General features: G+C 37.8%; 1 protein-coding gene and 1 pseudogene across 20 annotated transcripts in view; both read right to left on the bottom strand.

Moving 5' to 3' along the window:
- Positions 1 to 18905, bottom strand: part of MRPL39 (mitochondrial ribosomal protein L39) — a 238959-nt gene that overhangs the window by 93869 nt on the left and 126185 nt on the right. The gene's annotated exons all lie outside the window — the stretch shown is intronic.
- Positions 8864 to 8956, bottom strand: LOC119618704 (small nucleolar RNA U13; annotated as a pseudogene).

Below are 18905 nucleotides of genomic sequence, written 5' to 3'. Positions count from 1 at the left end.
AGTGTAAAAAGGAAAAGGTGGGTCCACTGACTAAGATTAATAAAAGGGCAAACACACATAGAAACAGTTTTCAAACCTAATACCAAGGAAACTGGCAGGACAGAGCTAGCCTCAATGCTTATATATTCAGGGTATCTCCTGAACTTTCATCACCTAATTTAAGAAATTAACCACAGGACAGCCTTGGAAAGGTCTAATAGTGGTACTGATATCAGAGTGGGTTTTTAAAGTGTATTAACTGCAATCTTACTTTTAGTCTATTTGATACTACTTATTTCAGAACTATTAATGATGTTTGTGGATATATATATATCAGACATATATATATACACACACACACACACAGATATATATATATATCAGACTATAAGCTTAAAATCAGGAGACTCTTTTATACATTTTTATAATGCCTCAAATCTAGCATAGTATCAGGTACAGAGTATATGCCCCGAGTCTAGCAAAGTGTCAGTACAGTTCTGTAAATGTTGATTGCAGAAACTGAAACATCATCAGCATAATAAACCACTGGAAATACTGACACAGATCTGTTGACAGATCAGTGCAATGGACTGTATTGTGTTCCAATTCATATGTTGAATTCATATGTTGAAGCCCTAATGCCTTAAGTGACTGTATCTGGAGACAGGGTCTTTAGGAGGTAATTAAGGTTAAATAAGATCGTAATGGTGGGGCCCTAATCTGATAGTACAGTGACTTCTATGAAGAGGAAGAGAGAGAAAGACCTCTCTCCTTCTCTCCAGGCATGTGCACCTGAAGAGAGGTGATGTGAGCACACAAAGAGAAGGCAGCCATCTGCAAGCAAGGAAGTAGGCTCTCACCAGGAGCCCAACTGGCTGGCACCTCGATCTTGGACCTCCCATCCTCCAAACTGTGAGAAAGTAAATTTCCCTTGTTCAAGTCAACCGGTCTCTGGTATTTTGGTATGACTGCCCAATCAGACTAAAACAATCAGAAACCCCATGACGAGTCTACCATTTTTGATTGGTTTAATGACAATGAATGAAAAAAATGAACAATCACTTTTTTCAAATCATTCTGTAATAGAGTCAGCATCCAAGAATGAATTACAGCACAATACATGGCATGTATGAATTTAAGAATAAGGACTAACCCAAAGGCTTGAGAATAGAATGTAACAAAGTACGGAAGTAAGAAAAAAATATTAAAATGTGCCATAAGTCACATTTAACAAAAAAAAAGAAAAAGATTTTGTTCTATGTGGAAACTTTTACTCATCCTACATATTCTTTGATTCTAAGTTTGATTAGCTATGATAAAGTTTGAGAAACATTTCAGTCCCATTTTCTTGGAGTTCACCAAAGATTGCTAAAATATCACACAGTGTTGTTTTTAAGCTATAGCCCCAATATGTTTTTCTAAACTGGAGTATGGAAACTCATCCAATGTTTCTTATGAAGCACAGGATCCCACAAAGAAGAAGAAATGTCATTTATTTCTCATATTTGTCTCATATTACATTTTTATAGAAAGTTGGCTAGAAATTTGCAACCCAAAATTAGCAAGAAAAGTCTATGATAACCTCATCCTCACTAGAGATTCCTTGAATAAAGGTTGCCTTTATAGAAGAATTAACTGAAAAATTTGAAACATGCTCTACATATTTACCATTATGATGCCTAAAATGAACATACCAGTGTAGATTCAGAAATCTAGATCGAAGGCACTTTTTCACACTTTACTCATTCTTTAAGTAGTAAATAGAAGGATGTTCTAAGCAATTAGCACAGAGATGCTTGACATTTTCACAGCAATCCAATCAACTTAACAGGGGCATATTTGCAATGGCTTGGTTCTTCTGAAGGTAACAACTTTTTCTCTTCTTTTCTCTTTTTTTTTTTTCTGTTCAAATTTCAGAATTACCTCTCTCAGTTGCTAAAGTGATACCCTTAATTTCTAGGGCATTCTGACATATTTGTCAGTACCATCTCTCCAACAACTTTAAAAATTGTCACAGGGATAAATGCACTTTTGAAAACTAACACTCAAAACTTTATTCTGTTATCCTTTATATACTTTTTTATTGATAATCATAAGCCTTATTAATTGGATTCGTCACCTTTCCCTATGGCCAAAACATTGAAAGAATTTTGAGTTTTATTCTTTATTATATCATTTTACTCTAAAATATGTTCAAATAGATTTTCCCACCCTGTGTAGTATTGTACTATGTAAAGAAGATTTGTAACTAGGTCAACATACACTGTTTCTAGGCACCACTAAGGAAATAACTGTGTTATACCCATAATAGAAAATTACCAGAGTAACAGGATTAAAATGACTCATTAGGCCCTTGATTGGGGTGCTCTGTGCTACAGGTAGTGCCAAATCGAGGGCTCGAGGGCTCTGAAGACTCATGTTGTGAAAGTTTCCTTGAGAGGTCAGAAGTCACTCTTTCAAAATACAAAGACTCTTTCAAAAAACAAATGAGAGAATGCGTTGGATCTTGAGAAAATGGGATATGACCCCTCTTTCTCTCTGAGAATGAACATGTAGTTTGAGTAGTCTGAATCTTGGAGGAAAGCTGGTCTACACAACACCTTTCCCTGCATAATCTAGAAAGGTAAAGAATAACCAACCACTGCCCTATAGGGTGACAGCCACCAGAGTGAGACTGACAGGAGGACATTTGGAAGAAGCACCTGGATCCGAAAAGGAAGAATCCATATATGTTCCATCCCTGTGCCTGAGAAGAAGAACTTTGAGAAAGATCAAGAATTTGGTAGCCTAGAAAAGAGGGATCTCTGCTTTATATACAAATTCTGATACAGTGTCCTACATGAATGTTTTATTCATTCATTCAGTACTTCTTATTGCTGTCTGTGAACTAGATACTAGAAAAGGATAAAATACTGAACAAGCATATATGACTCCCGTCCTCATACAGCTCATATCTAACTAGGACATGTAAATCTCGGCACTGTTCTATATGTCTTTCCTTATCTACACAAAATTTGTCAATGTACCCTACTTTCTCTATCTTCAAAATAGATCCAGAATTTGGCTGTTTGTCACAAAACATCAATTTGGTTCAAGACACAATAACTTTTGCCTGTATTATTACAACTACCTTCTACCCGACCTACTGTTTTATAATAAGTTTGTCCAGTTTCAGCACATTCTCCAAAGAACAGACACAGAGATTCCATGAAAACATAATCTATTCACAATTTTCAATGGCTTCCCATCTCACTCACAATAAAAACTAAGAGTCCTTACCATGGTATACCAGGACCTACAGGAGCTGGCCCCATTATTTCTCTGACTACAGCTCCTCCTCCCTCCTCCCTTATTCATCTCTCCTTAACTAAACTGGGCTCATCACTCGTCACTGTTTTTTGAACAGAGCAGGCAAGCTCCTTGCTCAGAGTATTGCACTTCATATACCCTCTGCCTGAAATGTCCATTGCTCAGAGAGCAATGGAGTGCACATGTAAAAGCTTAAAATTTGCATCTCTTTTAAAATGTTTTTCAACTCAGGCTGTTCATTATTTGGTACTGACCTCGACCTCATGCCCAATTTGGTTATATTAGCAAAATTCTTTATTATACGAATGCTATGCAAGTGCTTTAATCCTGGCTTAAAGTCTTTTTCTCCACCTAGAGGGCATATATTCTGGTTCTAATTCTAACTATCAACACTGTATACTTAATAACTATTCATTTTTTTCAGACCCTGATATTAACATAAACCATAATTAATACAGCCTCACTGGTGGCATCAATTAAATCCACAAATACCAAAGTTGAACTAATTTTCTTTAAAATTATATCAATTCTAGATGCGATTTTGCACACATATTTGTCTCCAATACCTCGCAAAACCCTACTGATTAAAAAAAAAAAAAAGAAGGATACAAGTATAAAATACAACAAAGCCGTATAAAATAGAACAAAGTCATAAAAAAAAAAAGATAACATGGCAGGGAAATGGAGGTGTGTGTGCGTACTTTACCAACAAATAAGAGATGTCAACATATTTCTGAAAGATCAAACATAAATGGAAGTGGGTTGATAAAACAAGCAGGAAAAGTTACTGCAGTAAACTGCTAAGTATCTGCAAAGTTAAAAGCCAATCATATAGTTGAAACATCTTGCATCATGATTTTCTAGGGCAGTCTTTTTTTCCTAGAATAATTAATAGAAGCCCCCATTTATCTCAAAATATGCCAGTTTAGAAGACAATTAAATGACCATTATCCTTACAGAAATTCAGTTTTAGTTTCATAAGAAGCAAGAAAAAGATACACTAATTACAGAACAGGTGTTCTAGAAAGAATACTAACCCACCTGGCAAACTTCATCAGCTTCTTCCACCCCATTCAGAGTCATGTGCTTTTGTCTTCTGTGTAAAAAAATTAAAAAAAAAAAAAAGCCTTTTCTTTACAAACTGAATATCTAGGTAAGCTAATGTTCTGAAGGTGAATATTGATGCCCACAGTAAATCTCTCCTCATCTGGAATTTTGAGACCCACAGTCTAGCAGCCTACTCCTTTTCATCCTGAAGTGAGGAATGCCACTTCCCACTCAACTCTACCACACACAGAGAGAGCTTGCCATCACATCACCACTGCACCAGGAAGAGGGAGCTGCAAGCCAGTCCTCTTCTCTTAAATATGAGTGGCCAGCCAATGATCACCAGGCACATAAAGTACACCAGCTGCCTGAGGAGAAAGATGAAAATGCCAAACAAAATAACTGGTCACACAGGAAACTTCACTAATTAGACAGTATTTTTATTATTTTACACAGATAGTTTTTGTTTGGGTTTGCCTACATGTTCTTTCTAAGCTACCCAGTATAGGGTATTTTGTTACAGCAGCTCAAACAAAGACAGGCAGTAATATGGTTTAGCTGTGTCCACACCCGAAATATCATCTTGAATTGTAATCCAACTTGTAATCCCTATGTGTTGTGAGAGGAACCTCATGGGAGGTGATTACATCATGGAGGCAGTTCCCCCATGCTGTTCTCATGATAGTGAGTGAGTTCTCATGAGATCTGATGGTTTTATAAGGAGATTTTCCCCCATTCACTCTGCAGGTCTGTCTCCTGCCACCATGTGAAGAAGGATGTGTTTGCTTCCCCTTCTGCCATGATAGTAAGTTTCCTGAGGTCTCCCCAGCCATGCTGAACTGTGAGTCAACCAAACCTCTTTCCTTTATAAATTACCCAATCCCAGGTATTTCTTCATAGCAGCACAAGAACAAACTAATACAGGCAGCTATTACTGATATTTCAGATTTACTACAGAAAAACACACTTGTCATGTGCAGAACTCAGTGTATTAAGTACTTTCTGTATATTGGATATTAACTTTTAAGAAGATTATATATTAGAATTTAACTTTTCATTGCTATTATTCATTGGTTCATTCAACAATATTCAGTAGTTGTCCATTATATACAAAGCCATGGCATAGATACACAATGTAACCTTAAAAAATGTACAGATTACCCTGATATGTTCCAGGAGGAATTTTAAAAGGGTGCAGCCAGTTAAAAAAATAGTTGGGCAGTTCTTCAAAGGGTTAATTATATAAGTTACTATACGACCCAATAATTCTACTCCCAGGAATATGTCAGGAGAAACAAAACCATATGTATATTCAAAAATTTGTACATGTTTATGCCAGCATTATTCATAATAGCAAAAAAGTGGAAAAATTTCAAATGTCCATCAACTGATGAATGGATCAATAAAATGTGGTATATTCACACAATGGATACTTGGTGACAGAAAGAAGTGAAGTACTAATGCCTGCTACAACATGGATGAACCTTGAAAATATTTTGCTAAGTTAAACAACGTATTGTATGATTCTATTCACATGAAATATCCAGAACAGGTAAAAAATAGACAGAAATTAGATCAGTATGTGCCAGGACTGAGTCAAGGAGTCCATTCCCTTACATTCAACTGTCTCTTGAGATCAGCACAAGAATGAAATTAAGAAATTCTATGTTGTGAGATCATTAATGCAAAATGTTAGGAATCATAATGTTGAATTGTGTAAGTGGGGCAAGATTTTAATGTCCCAAAGGTTATTTTCCATCCATTAAATAAAAGGAAAGCACTAGTATTCTTTTTGCTTTGTTAAATTATTATCCTTTTGTTCTTTTATTTGTGTTATATGAAACTTCAATAAAATAAAAAGTCTAATCAGTCTTCACGGATAAAAAATATTTTCTTCTATCTGAAAATACACCAAAACAAAAAAGCAGGGTGTGAACAAATAGATACATTAAGATTGGCAGAATTGTTGATCATTGTTGGAAGTTGGGTGATATGGTTTGGCTGTATCTCATCTTGAATTGCAATCCCCATAATCCCGATAACACCCATGTGCCAAGGGTGGGACCAGGTGGAGGTAACTGGATCATGGGGGCGGTTTCCCCCATGCTGTTCTTGTGATAGTGAGTGAATCTCATGAGATCTGATGGTTTTATAAGTGCCTGGAATTTTCCCTTCTTGAACTCACTCCATCCTGCTGCCCTGTGAAGGACATGCCCACTTCTTTTTTCTCCATGATTGTAAATTTCCTGAGGCCTCCCCAGCCATGCAGAATTGTGAGTTAAATTACCTAGTCTTGAGTATTTCTTCATAGCAGTGTGAGAACTGACTCATACAGGGGATGAATATGTAGAACACTTGATGCTGTTCACTCTATTTTCGGTACATTTGGATACGTTCATTTAAAACAAATAATAAATAATTCTTATAATAGATGTTTGTGAAGTTTTTCCCTCAGCTTCAAAAGACAAAAACCTCATATTCCTGATCTACAATTGAGGAATGTGGGAGACAGATCACATAACGGAGATTTTATATAGTGAGAATGGCAGAATGCCCCCCAAAGATATTCATGCCCAAAGGGTCTTGGAATATGTAATTAAGGTTATAGGACTTAAAATAGGAATTGTACCTTTTATTACCAAGGGGGGCACATTCTAATCACGTAATCCCTTAAAAGCAGAGAACTTTCTTCAGGTGCAGGCAGAAGAGGTGCAGTAGAAGGAGAAGCAAAGGAGATTCCAAGTGTGAGAATGACTCAAAGCACACTAGCTTATCTGGAGATGGAGGAATTCAGGCGACCTTACATCCCTGAGAGAGGCTCTTGGTTCACAGCCTACAAGGAAGCAGAGACCTCACCTCTGAAGCCCAAATACCTGGATTCTGACAGCCAACTTGAAGGAACTTGGAAGAAGATTCTCCCTTAGAGCCTCAAAATACTAGTCCAGCTTGCCAACAACTTGATTTCAGCCTATACAACTAGGCCAGAGAAAACAGCTGAGCTCACCAGACTTCTGAGCTACAGAACTGTGAGATAATAAATTTGATTTGGTTTAAGTAGCCAAGTTTGTGGTAATTATAAGGTAGCAATAGGTCATAAATACATCATACTTTACATCAAAAGACCCAATTTGCTGAACAATGTTTAAAAACATTTATTCCTAACTCAGAAGGCAGGGCAATGAGAAATTTTTATATTCTAATATTTTACCTGTCACTATGGGAAATATATAAAAAGAAGTTGTGGTAGCAAAATTCATTGCTTCATGGTATTCACCATATTTCAAAAGAACAAGCTAACCAAACATTTTTCTAAATGCTCCAATCTGACAAAATCATAAATATAATCAGATCCTGGCTGGATTTAACCACATATAGTGAGAGTTGGATTTGAGTGAAGGTATAGATACGCTAAGGTAGCTCAGATGAGAAACTTCTTGTCATTATAATTTGTTGTTATTTACTTTATCTGTCATTATAACCTCTGTTTAAAGAACCTGATTTTTAAAATCTTGGTTTAGATAAGCAAAAATAATATCTAGAGTAGGTAAACCCTCAGAAAAATGAAAGCATTCATGAGCCTCTCGTGGGCATATAAATTGGTCCAAAGTTTAGGGAGAGTAATTGGTGATACACTTCAGAAGCCAGGATAATGTACTTGACTTCTGATCTAAAATTTCACACCTATTTTTTTTAGTAATGTATTTTATTTGACTCATTTATTCAATAAATTGTTATTGAATGTCCATCTTACATCAAGTATTTTTTATTCAGATTAAAAATACAGAGATCAATAAGATAGTAATCCTGCCCCCAAGGAGCTCACACACAGTTTAATGGAGATATTACCTGTTTTATATACTTTAAGTTCTGGGATACATGTGCAGCGCGTGCATGTTTGTTACATAGGTATACACGTGCCATGGTGGTTTGCCACACCCATCAACTTGTCATCTACATTAGGTATTTCTTCTAGTGCTATCTGTCCCCTAGCACCCCACCCCCAGTCAGGCCCCAGCGTGTGATGTTCCGCTCCCTGTGTCCATGTGTTCTCATTGCTCAACTCCCACTTATGAATGAGAACATGTGGTGTTTGGTTTTCTGTTCCTGTGTTAGTTTGCTAAGAATGATGGTTTCCAGCTTTATCTATGTCACTGCAAAGGACATGAACTCATCCTTTTTTATGGCTGCATAGTATTCCATGGTCTACACCTATTTTTTAAGGAAATAATTATACCAAGTAACTCAATTAAATTATTTAACTGGGTTAAATAATTCAACCCAGTAACTCTACGTTAACATACTAAGGAAATAATGTTAGATGTAGCTTACATAAAAATAAATATTAAAATGTAAAAACTAGGCTATAAAAATTGTCATCATAGCAGAGTATACACCAGCAAAATTGCTAACAACCTAAATGTTCAGCAAAAGTGATAAGGTACACCCACATAATGAAATGCTGTAAAGTCAATTAAAAGTATGTTGTCGATAGGTACTGATTAACATGTAAAAGGTTTTTTTTTTTTCACATCAGATGGGTAATGTGCCAACGTTTGAGTGAGGCACATCTCACACATGAATGGGAAGACTCAACCATCACACTTATGAACTACAAAAGGATCAACATGTAAAAGTAAAACACATCAACAACAAAATAGTATTACAGTGAAGCATCTGAAAGCATATGCACCAAAATGTAGTTTTTTTCTGTCAGTCTGCATCCTTTGACATTTCCATTATGATTATAAGCTTAGTAATAATAAACAAAAATTTTATTTTTAAGAAGTGAAGTTTATATTTCTGTGCTTTTATATAAATTTCCAGAAAGTTGTTTATCCAATTAGAACAAAAATGATTGTTTATATTTTAGGAAAAATGACAAAATAGCTTTTTATTGGGAGCAAAAAATTAAGACAAAGAATATTCTCCCTTTCCTCAGATGTTTGCATCTCTTATATTTAAAAAAGTATCATTAGTTTTATTACTTACCAAAAATATATCTAATATTCCCTCCCACCATTATATCATAATTTTGTTCAAATTGTGCACTAAATTTCATGAGTCAGACTCATTCATTTGAAAATGCTGCACAGTTTCAGAGCTTCCACCTCTTCCTTTACCACTACAGAAACTTTATCTGAAAGTTTTATGTCCAAACATTGGCTAGAGAACCAAACATAATTCTATGGGCTCTGAACATATCAAAGACTATGGAACAATTTGACTTCAAGGGAGAAAGGAAGTGAAAACTTAGCTTTTGGAGATAAGTATCTAACTGAGACAAATCTGAAATGTACATTTTATCAGATTTTCCTCAATTTCAACTTTCAGGGCTTGTATTGACTGGCATAGGATGACGTTTTTCACGAAAAATCAAAGGAGGTTCTAGTGATCCAAAGGATTGCAGCATTTGAAATATGTAGTGGATTTACTTGTTGCTAAGTCCCTAATTGCTCCTTAAGCATAGGGAGTAAAAAAAAGTTGGGACACCACCTTCATGATCTCATCTAAACCTAATCGCCTCCCAAAGTCTCCACCTCCTAATAGCATCCCATTCGGGGTTAGTGCTTCAACATATAAATTGAGGATACAGTCCATAATACCTATTTTGTAAGACTGCTTGAGAATTAAATTGAGTTCTGCATATAACCCAGAGCCTGATATAATAAGGGCCCACACTGGATAGCAAGGATTACTGGCAGGAGAAGTTAGTGGGTGAGGGTATGTCAAGAAAACAGTATGAGCTAAGGTACAGAGGTGGGAATGGATCATTTGTGTTCAGCAATGGCAAGCAGGTAAGACCAGCTGGAATGCAATATTCACATTAGACAGAGGAAGGAAATATCAGAAGATCTGAATGTGCATTGGGAAGAACCTGGATTTCCTTGAACATATTTTTCTTCCTAATTGTCTAATGTTTCTGGCAAATATTGGTCTCTACTTTCTCTCAAAATGCTCATTACTTCCAGAAGAGCAACAGGAGTATTCAAACAACTAGCCAGCAATCATAAAAGTGGAAACTACTTTAGCTGCTCATTCAGAGCATGTCCTAAATATAATCGAGCTTAGGAAAGTTGAATACTCCCAAGGCAGATGTGCAGTGAAAACCCTAGCTCCAAGAACTCTATTACTGTCTCAAGAGGATTTGCACAATGAGGCTATGCAGAGAACCACATTACAGAGAGGCACTTAAGCTTCCTTTTCATTAACCTCAGAATGTGAGCTGCCTATCATTATGCTTTGAAACTGGCCCTTATGGATTTGTGGTTGGTGTTGGAAATGTCCTTATTTTAGTAGATAGATCTAGTCTTTCAACTCTTTTTACTTTGTGCTATTATGATTAAATATGATAGAATGACACAGTAAAAAAAGCAGGTAAGCTTCAAGTAGCTGAGGTACAAGAAAATAGGGTACATTTACAATCAGGAAATTGATAACATTCGTTGGTTCAACTGGCAGGATAGTGGTGTTCTAGATCCTTGCTACTACTCAGAGTGGGTTCAGAAACAAGCAGCAACAGTATCACATGAGAATTATTAGAAATGCAGTGTCTCAAACATCATTCCACACTTATTGAATCAGAATTTGTATTTTAACAAGGTCCCCCTGTAATTTGTATGCACACTAATAATTGAGAGGTACTATTAGTTAATAATTGAGAGGCACTAACAATTGTGCTGTTGCTTTAGAAAGCCTCCCACCAACACTTCCCTGCCCTCCCAACTCTCATCAGTTAGGAACCAAATTCAGTTGCTAGTCACACATTTGGGGTTTGGTTTTTCTTATGTATGAAAAGTCAGTAGTTAGTGCAGAGCTGAAAGAGAAGCCCCATAATGCCATCAGAAACTCAAGTTCATGCCATCTTTATGATCAGTGATCCCAATATATGTTTGTCACCTCAGGTCACAAGAAGAAAGCTCCACATCTTGTCTGAGTTCCAGACAAAAGGAAAGAAGTGTAAAATCAAAGTGCCTGATACAGTTTGGCTCTGGGACCCCACCCATATCTCATCTCGAATTATAATCCACATGTGTTGAGAGAAGAACCTGGTGGGAGGTGATTGGATCATGGGGGAAGTTTCCCCCCATGCTGTTCATGTGATAGTGAGAGAGTTCTCATGAGAGCTGATGCTTTAAAAGTGTTTGGCATTTCCCTCCTCACCCTCTCTATCTCCTGTCACCTTGTGAATAAGGTGCTTGCTTCCCCTTCACCTTCTGCCATGATTGTAAGTTTCCTGAAGCCTCCCCAGCCATGAAGAACTATACGCCAGTTAAACCTCTTCTGTTTATAAATTACCCAGTCTCAGGTAGTACCTTTATAGTAGTGTAAAAATGAACTAATACACAGAATTGGTACCAGAATTGGGGCACTGCTATAAAGACACTTGAACATGGGGAAGTGACTTTGGAACTAATAATGGGCAGAGGTTGGAATAGTTTGGAGGGCTCAGAAGAAAACAGAAAAATGTGGGAAAGTTTGGAATTCCCTAGTGGTTTGTTGAATGGTTTTCACCAAAATGCTGATAGTGATATGGACAATGAAATCCAGGTTGAGGTGGTCTTAAATGGAGATGAGGAATTCACTGGGAATTGGAGCAAAGATCCCTCTTGCTATGCTTTAGTGAAGAGACTGGCAGCATTTTGCCCCTGCCCTAGAGATCTGTGAAAATTTGAACTTGAGAGAGATGACTTAAAGCATCTGGCAGGAGAAATTTCAAGCAGCAAAGCATTCAAGAGGCCAATTCTGGCTTACTCTGAAAGCATTCAGTTATATATGTACACAAAGACATGGTTTGAAATTGAAATTTATGTCTAAAAGGGGAGCAGAGCATAAAGGTTTAGAAAATTTGCAGCCTGTTCATGTGGTGAAAAAAACACCCCATCTTCTGAGGAGGAATTCAAGCCAATGAGCTGAATATTAACAGCCAAGACAATGGGGAAAACGTCTCCAAGGCATGTCAGAGACCTTCAAGACAGCCCCTCCCATCACAGGCCCAGGGACCTAGGAGAGCACAGTGGCTTCTTGGGCCAGCCCAGGACCCCACTGCTCTTTGCAGCCTCCAGACATGGTGCCCTGCATCGCAGCTGCTCCAGCTCCAGCCATGGCTGAAAGGGGCCAAAGTACAGCTTCAGCTGTTGCTTCAGAGGATGCAAACCCCAAGCCTTGGCAGCTTTCAAGTGGTGCTGGACCTGTGGGTACATAGAAGACAAGAATCGAGCTTTGGGAACCTCTGCCTAGATTTCAGAGGATGTATGAAAATCCCTAGATGTCCAGGAAGAAGTCTGTTGCAGGAGCAAAGCCCTCATAGAGAATCTCTTCTCTGGCAATGCAGAGGGGAAATGTGGGGTTGGACCCCACACACAGAGTCCCCACTTGGGCACTTCCTAGTGGAGCTGTGAAAAAAGGGCCACCATCCTGCAGACCCCACAATGGTAGATCTACTGACAGCTGGCACCATGTACCTGGAAAAGCCACAGGCACTCAATGTCATCCTGCGAAAGCAGCCATGGTGGCTATACCCTGCAGAGCTGCAGGGACGGAGCTTCCAAATGCTGTGGGAGCCCACTTGTTGCATCAGTGTGACCTAGATGTGAGACATATAGTCAAAGGAGATCATTCTGGACCTTTAAGATATAATGACTCTCCTGCTGGGTTTTGTACTTACATGGAGCCTATGGCCCCTTTGTTTTGGCCAATGTCTCCCATTTGGAATGGAAACATTTACCCAAAGCCTGCAACCCTATTGTACCTAGGAAGTAACTAACTTGCTTTTGATTTTAAAGACTTATATGTGGAAGTGACTTGCCTTGTCTCAGATGAGACTTTGAACTTGGACTTTTGGGTTAATACTAAATAAGACTTTGGGAGACTGTTGGGAAGGTATGATTGTGTTTTGAAATGTGAAAAGGACATGAGATTTGGGAGAGGCCAGGGTAGAATGATATGGTTTGGCTCTGTGTCCCTAACCAAATCTGATCTCAAACTGTAATCCCCATGTGTTGAGGGAGAGACCTGGTATGAGGTGATTGGATTATGGGGGCAGTGCCCCCCCCCCATGCTGTTCTCTCGAGAGTGAGTGAGCTCTCACAAAATCTGATGGTTTTATAAGGGGTTCTTCCCCCTTTGCTCTTTGTCTCTCTTCTGCTGCCTTGTGAAGAAGGCCCTTGCTTCCCCTTCACCTTCTGCCATAATTGTAAGTTTCCTGAGACCTCCCCAGCCATGTGGAATTGTGAGTCAATTAAGCCTCCTTTGTAAATTACCCATTCTCAGGTAGTATCTTTACAGCACTGTAAAAATGGACTAATGCACCCACAATTAGTATAGATCCTATAATCGACCCCTTATCTCATGATGATCATCATGACCATTTTCCCTGACAGCTCTGACCAATATAATCCCAACAGTGAGGTCTTTCCAAGCCCATTTTAAATCTGTATCAACTAAATACAAGTTAGATAAACATACAAAAATGTTTATGTATTCAAGTGTAAAAAAAAGTGAGTACTGAATATTTAGTTCTCATATAATTTCAGCGAAACAAACTATCCCTTGATATTCATATAAAGTAATTTTCATTGTTTGGTTGTACACTATATGTTTTGATCTTCTGCTAGTCTCTCCCCACTCAAATATATCTTCCACAATGGCCAGAGTAACTTTATAAAACAGAGATTTAATAATGTCTGTTCATTGGTTAAAATCCATTGGTGGCTGTACACTGCCTCCTGGATAGAATTCAACTTATTACACTGCAAAGAAATGTCCTTCCTGAAAATCCCAATATTTCTTTAGTACTGGGACGCCTTTAGTACTATGGCTGCCCCCCATACCAAGTACTAGAATCTCCTTTAACACCAAGCTCATTCCTTTTTTTCACACATCCTACCTTTTCCCACAACCATGCCTTTGCATATAATATAATGTACCATCTGTCTAGTCCTTCCTCCCTTCTCTGACTGGTAAAATCTTACTAATCCTTCAAGGTTCAATCCAAATACTAACTCTTCAGTGAAGTCATTTCACCCCTGCTGGGTTAACAGGTGTCTCCTGTGTATGTGTGACATTGTTCCAAAATTTATTTTGCATAAGTATCTACGGACTTCACTCTGTTTTGAGAAGTAGTACCACCGGCTAGTACAATCACTGACACATCATAGAAGTACATTAAATGTTGACTTAATTAACTAATCTGCTCAGACATTCTGAGAAAATGTTCCTCTTCCTCAGCAGTCTTAGTTTTGGTCTTTTCAGGTCATTCAGACGCACAATGGAAGTTATGTTCAAATATACATGTGAGGTTTCAAATACTGCATGATATGATTTAGATCAGTGTCCCCACGCAAATCTCATGTTGAAATGTAATCCCCAATGCTGGAGGTGTGGCCCGGTGGGAGGTGATCGGATCATGGGGATGGTTTCTCATGGTTTAACACCACGCCCAGTTGGTGCTGGTATCATGATAGTGAGTTCTCATGAAATCTGGTTGTGTAAAAGTTTGTGGCACCTCTCATCTCTCTCTCTTCCTCCTACTCTAGCCATGTGAAGTACCAGGTCTCCCTTCACCTTCTGTCATGATTATACATTTCCCAAGACCTCCCTAGAAGCTGAGCAGATGCCAGCATCATGCTTCCTGAACTGTACAGACTGTGGGATCAAGGGAAAATTAAACATCTTATCTTCTCTTTATAAATTATCCAGTCACAGGTTTTTTTGTTGTTGTTGTTTTGTTTTGTTTTGTTTTTTGAGACGGAGTCTCACTCTGTTACCAAGGCTGGAGTGCACTGGCATGATCTCGGCTCACTGCAATCTCCACCTCCTGGGTTCAAATGATTCTCATTCCTCAGCCTCCAGAACAGCTGGGATTATAGGCAGGCATCACCACACCTGGCCAATTTTTGTATTTTTAGTAGAGACGGGTTTTTGCCATGTTAGCCAGGCTGATCTCGAAATCCTGACCTCAAATGATCTGCCAGCCTCGGCCTCCCAAAGTTCTGGGATTACAGGCATAAGACACCAAACCCAGCCTTGGGCATTTCTTTATAGCAATGTGAAAATGGAGTAAACCAGTGCACTAAATGTTTTTTTTTTTAATTTGTGAAAACGAAAATATATGCTGTGTGACCATAAAAGAGGGGTGTTTAAAAAAACTGATCATGATGACCTTGAGTAGACTTAATCCATCATTTAAAACCTTTCCCAAAATCTAGCTGGTCACAGTGGCTCATGCCTATAATCTTGGAACTTTGGGAGGCGGAGCCAGGAGGATCACTTGAGCCCAGGAGTTTGAGACCAGCCTGGGCAGATAGGGAAACCCTACCTCTACACAATTTTAAAAATTAGCCTGGTGTAGTGGCATGTGCCTGTAGTCTCAGCTACTCAGCAGGCTGAGTTTGGAGGAATGCTTGAGCATGGGAGGTCAAGACTGCAGTGAGCCATGATCATGCCACTGCACTCCAGCCTGGGCAAGAGTGAGACCCTGTCTCAACAACAATAACAATGACAAAAATCTATCCCACAAAGAAAACTCCAGACCCAAGAGAACTCTTACCAACATTAAAGAAAGAAATGATATCAAACCCACACACTCTTTCAGAGATTAGGAAAAGAAGGGATACTTCTCAACTCATTTTATGAAACTAACATAATAATGATACATGCAAGAAAAGTAAAGATCAATATACCTCATGATAGATACAGAAATCCTAAAAAGAAAAAAATAGCAAGTAGAGTCAAATAATACATAAAAAGGATAATATAACAAGAGAGTGGAATTTATCTCAGCAACACAAGATTGTTTTAACATTTGAACACTGATCAATATAAATTAACATATTGACAGAATAAGGTGGGAGGGAACATGAATATATCAAAGGACGCAGAAAAGGCATTTGGCAAAACGTGACACTTGGTCATGATAAAAACTGACAGCAAAAAAAAAAAAAAAAAAAAAGGAATGAAAAATTCCTAATCAGGTAAATGAAAGTCCCTTCATATGATAATCTGATAAAACCACATCTACACATTACCTACATTACTATTATATTAACGGTGAAATATTGAAAGCTTTCCTAGTGAGATACAATATGGTAGGGAAACATGACAAAGATGTCTACTTATTACCACCTCTATTTAGTACTGAAATTCGAATACATGCAATAAAGCAATGGCGGGAAAGTGTATAAAGATAGAATGAAAGAAGTAAAATGGTCATTATTTGCAAATGACGTGGCTGTATACACAGAAAATTTTCAAACTATTACAAACCATTAGAATTATTAAGTAAACTTAGTAAAACATCTAGCTACAAGAAAAATATACGAAAATCAATTATGTTTCTCCTGTATTAACAACAATTAGAAAATATAATTTTTTAAAATTCATAATAGCACCATAAATAAAATGCTTAGGAATAGAAATAAACCTAAGAAAAGTTAAACAAAAACCTCATAAAGTTAAACAAAAACCTTATAAAGTTAAATAAAAATTATGTAACATTGCTGACAACATTTAACTTCATGTTCTAAAAAAAACAAAAAAATGCTAAAAAATTTTTAATTATATTTGTAATTGACAGATAATTACATATATTAATAGGGTAAAATGGGATGTTATAAATATATACATTGTGGAATGATTAAATCAGGCTAATTAGCATAGCCATCACCTCATATATTTATTATTTCTTTGTAGTGAGAACATGTAACATTGACTTTTTAGGCAATTTTGAAATATACAATGCATTATTATTAAATGTGGTCCCCAGACCATGCAATAGATCACTAGAACTTATTAATCCTGTCTGACTAAAACTTTGCACCCTTTGATTAACATCTCCCCATTCCCCATTCCCCATTCATCCAGCCTTCCAGGCTTTGTAACCACTATTCTACTCTCTATTTCTCAGTTCAACTTTTTTAGATTTCACTTATAATCGAGATCATGCAGTATTTTTCTTCCTGTGCCTGGCTTATTCAATTAGCATAATGTCCTCCTGGTTCAACCACATCATCACAAGTGACAGTTTCCTTCATTTTTAAGACTGAATAATAATCCTTTGTGTATATATACCACATTTTGTTTATCCATTTATCCACTGATGGGCACTTAGGTTGTTTTCATATCTTAGCTATTGTGAATAATGCTGCAATTAACATGGGAATGCAAATATTTCCTTGACATATTGTTTTTAATTCTTTAGGATAAACATCCAGCAGTGGAATTGTTGAATCATATAGTAATTCTGTTTTTAGCTTTATGAGGAGCCTCCATACTGTTTCTCATAATGGCTGTACTAATCCACATTCTTGCTAACAGCGTACAAGGATTCTTTTTTCTCCATATCTTCACCAGCATTTGTTATCTTTGCCCTTTCTGATACTAGCCATTCCAATAGGTGTAAGGTGATATCTCACTGTGGTTTTAAGTTACATTTCCCTGATTAGAAATGTTGAGCTTTTTTTTTTTTTTCATATATTTTTTGGCCATTTGTGTGTCTTCTTTTAAGAAATGCCTATTCAGGCAGGTCTTTTACCCATTTTAAATTAGGTTTTTTGTTTCTGTGCTGTTAAGTTTCTTATATATTGTGGATATTAGCCTATCAGATGTATGATATGCAAATACTTTCTTACAATCTGTAGGTTGTCTCTTCACTCCGTTGTTTCCTTTGCTGTTCAGAAAGAAATTTTTTAGTTTAGCACAATCCCATTTGTCTATTTTTACTTTCACTGCCTGTGCTTTTGGAGTCATAGCCAAGAAATGATTGCCCAGACCAATGTCATAGAGCTTTTCTTTATGTTTTCTTCTAGAAGTTTTACAATTTTAAGTCATATGTTTAAGTCTTTAATCCACTTTGAGAATATGGGGTGAGATAAGAATTCAATTTTATTCTTCTGCATGTAGACATCCAGTTTTCTCTTTACCATTTCTTGAAGACACTGTCCTTTCCCCAGTGTATTTCCCCACTGTCCTTTCCTAATTGCTCTGACTAGGACTTCCAGTACTACGTTGAATAGAAGTGATAAGAGTGGGCATCCTTGTTCTTGACTGGCATGCCCCCAGGCTAACCTAGCAGGCTTGTACATACCTCCCAGGCCTGTAGCCCTACAGTCTGCCTCTAGCAGACACACTCCCAGGTTAGCCAAGCTGACATGCACCTGTGTCCCAGGCCTGAGAAACATGCCCAGGGGCCACCCAGGATAGTCAAACAGCTATGTAAAGCATCCGGGCCCCAATCCATAGGCCACCCCAGGCAGGCATGCTCCCAGGCCAGCCAAGCCACTACACAACCATGCCCTTCCTGGCCAAAGTGACAATCCCATGACCCCAACCCAAGTGAGCCAATCCCAAGTTGGCCAACCACTGTGTGCATTAATGCTTCACTGGCCTGAGAAACAGTTCAGTAAACCCACCCCCAGCAAAGCTGCACCACCACTACCATAAATTCTCTTAGTCTAGGCTACTGGGACACTTAAAAATATCACTAGCCTAGATTACAGCTGAAAAACCTTAATGGAGACTACACTACTGTATCCACCTTAAACTAAAGTCAATTCACCCCCACTGAACTGACA

The sequence above is a fragment of the Chlorocebus sabaeus genome, chromosome 2 (assembly GCF_047675955.1).
Source record: "Chlorocebus sabaeus isolate Y175 chromosome 2, mChlSab1.0.hap1, whole genome shotgun sequence".
NCBI classification, from domain to species: Eukaryota; Metazoa; Chordata; class Mammalia; order Primates; family Cercopithecidae; genus Chlorocebus; species Chlorocebus sabaeus.
The sequence above is the reverse complement of the archived record's forward strand: the minus strand, read 5'-3'. Positions and strand labels throughout refer to the sequence as shown.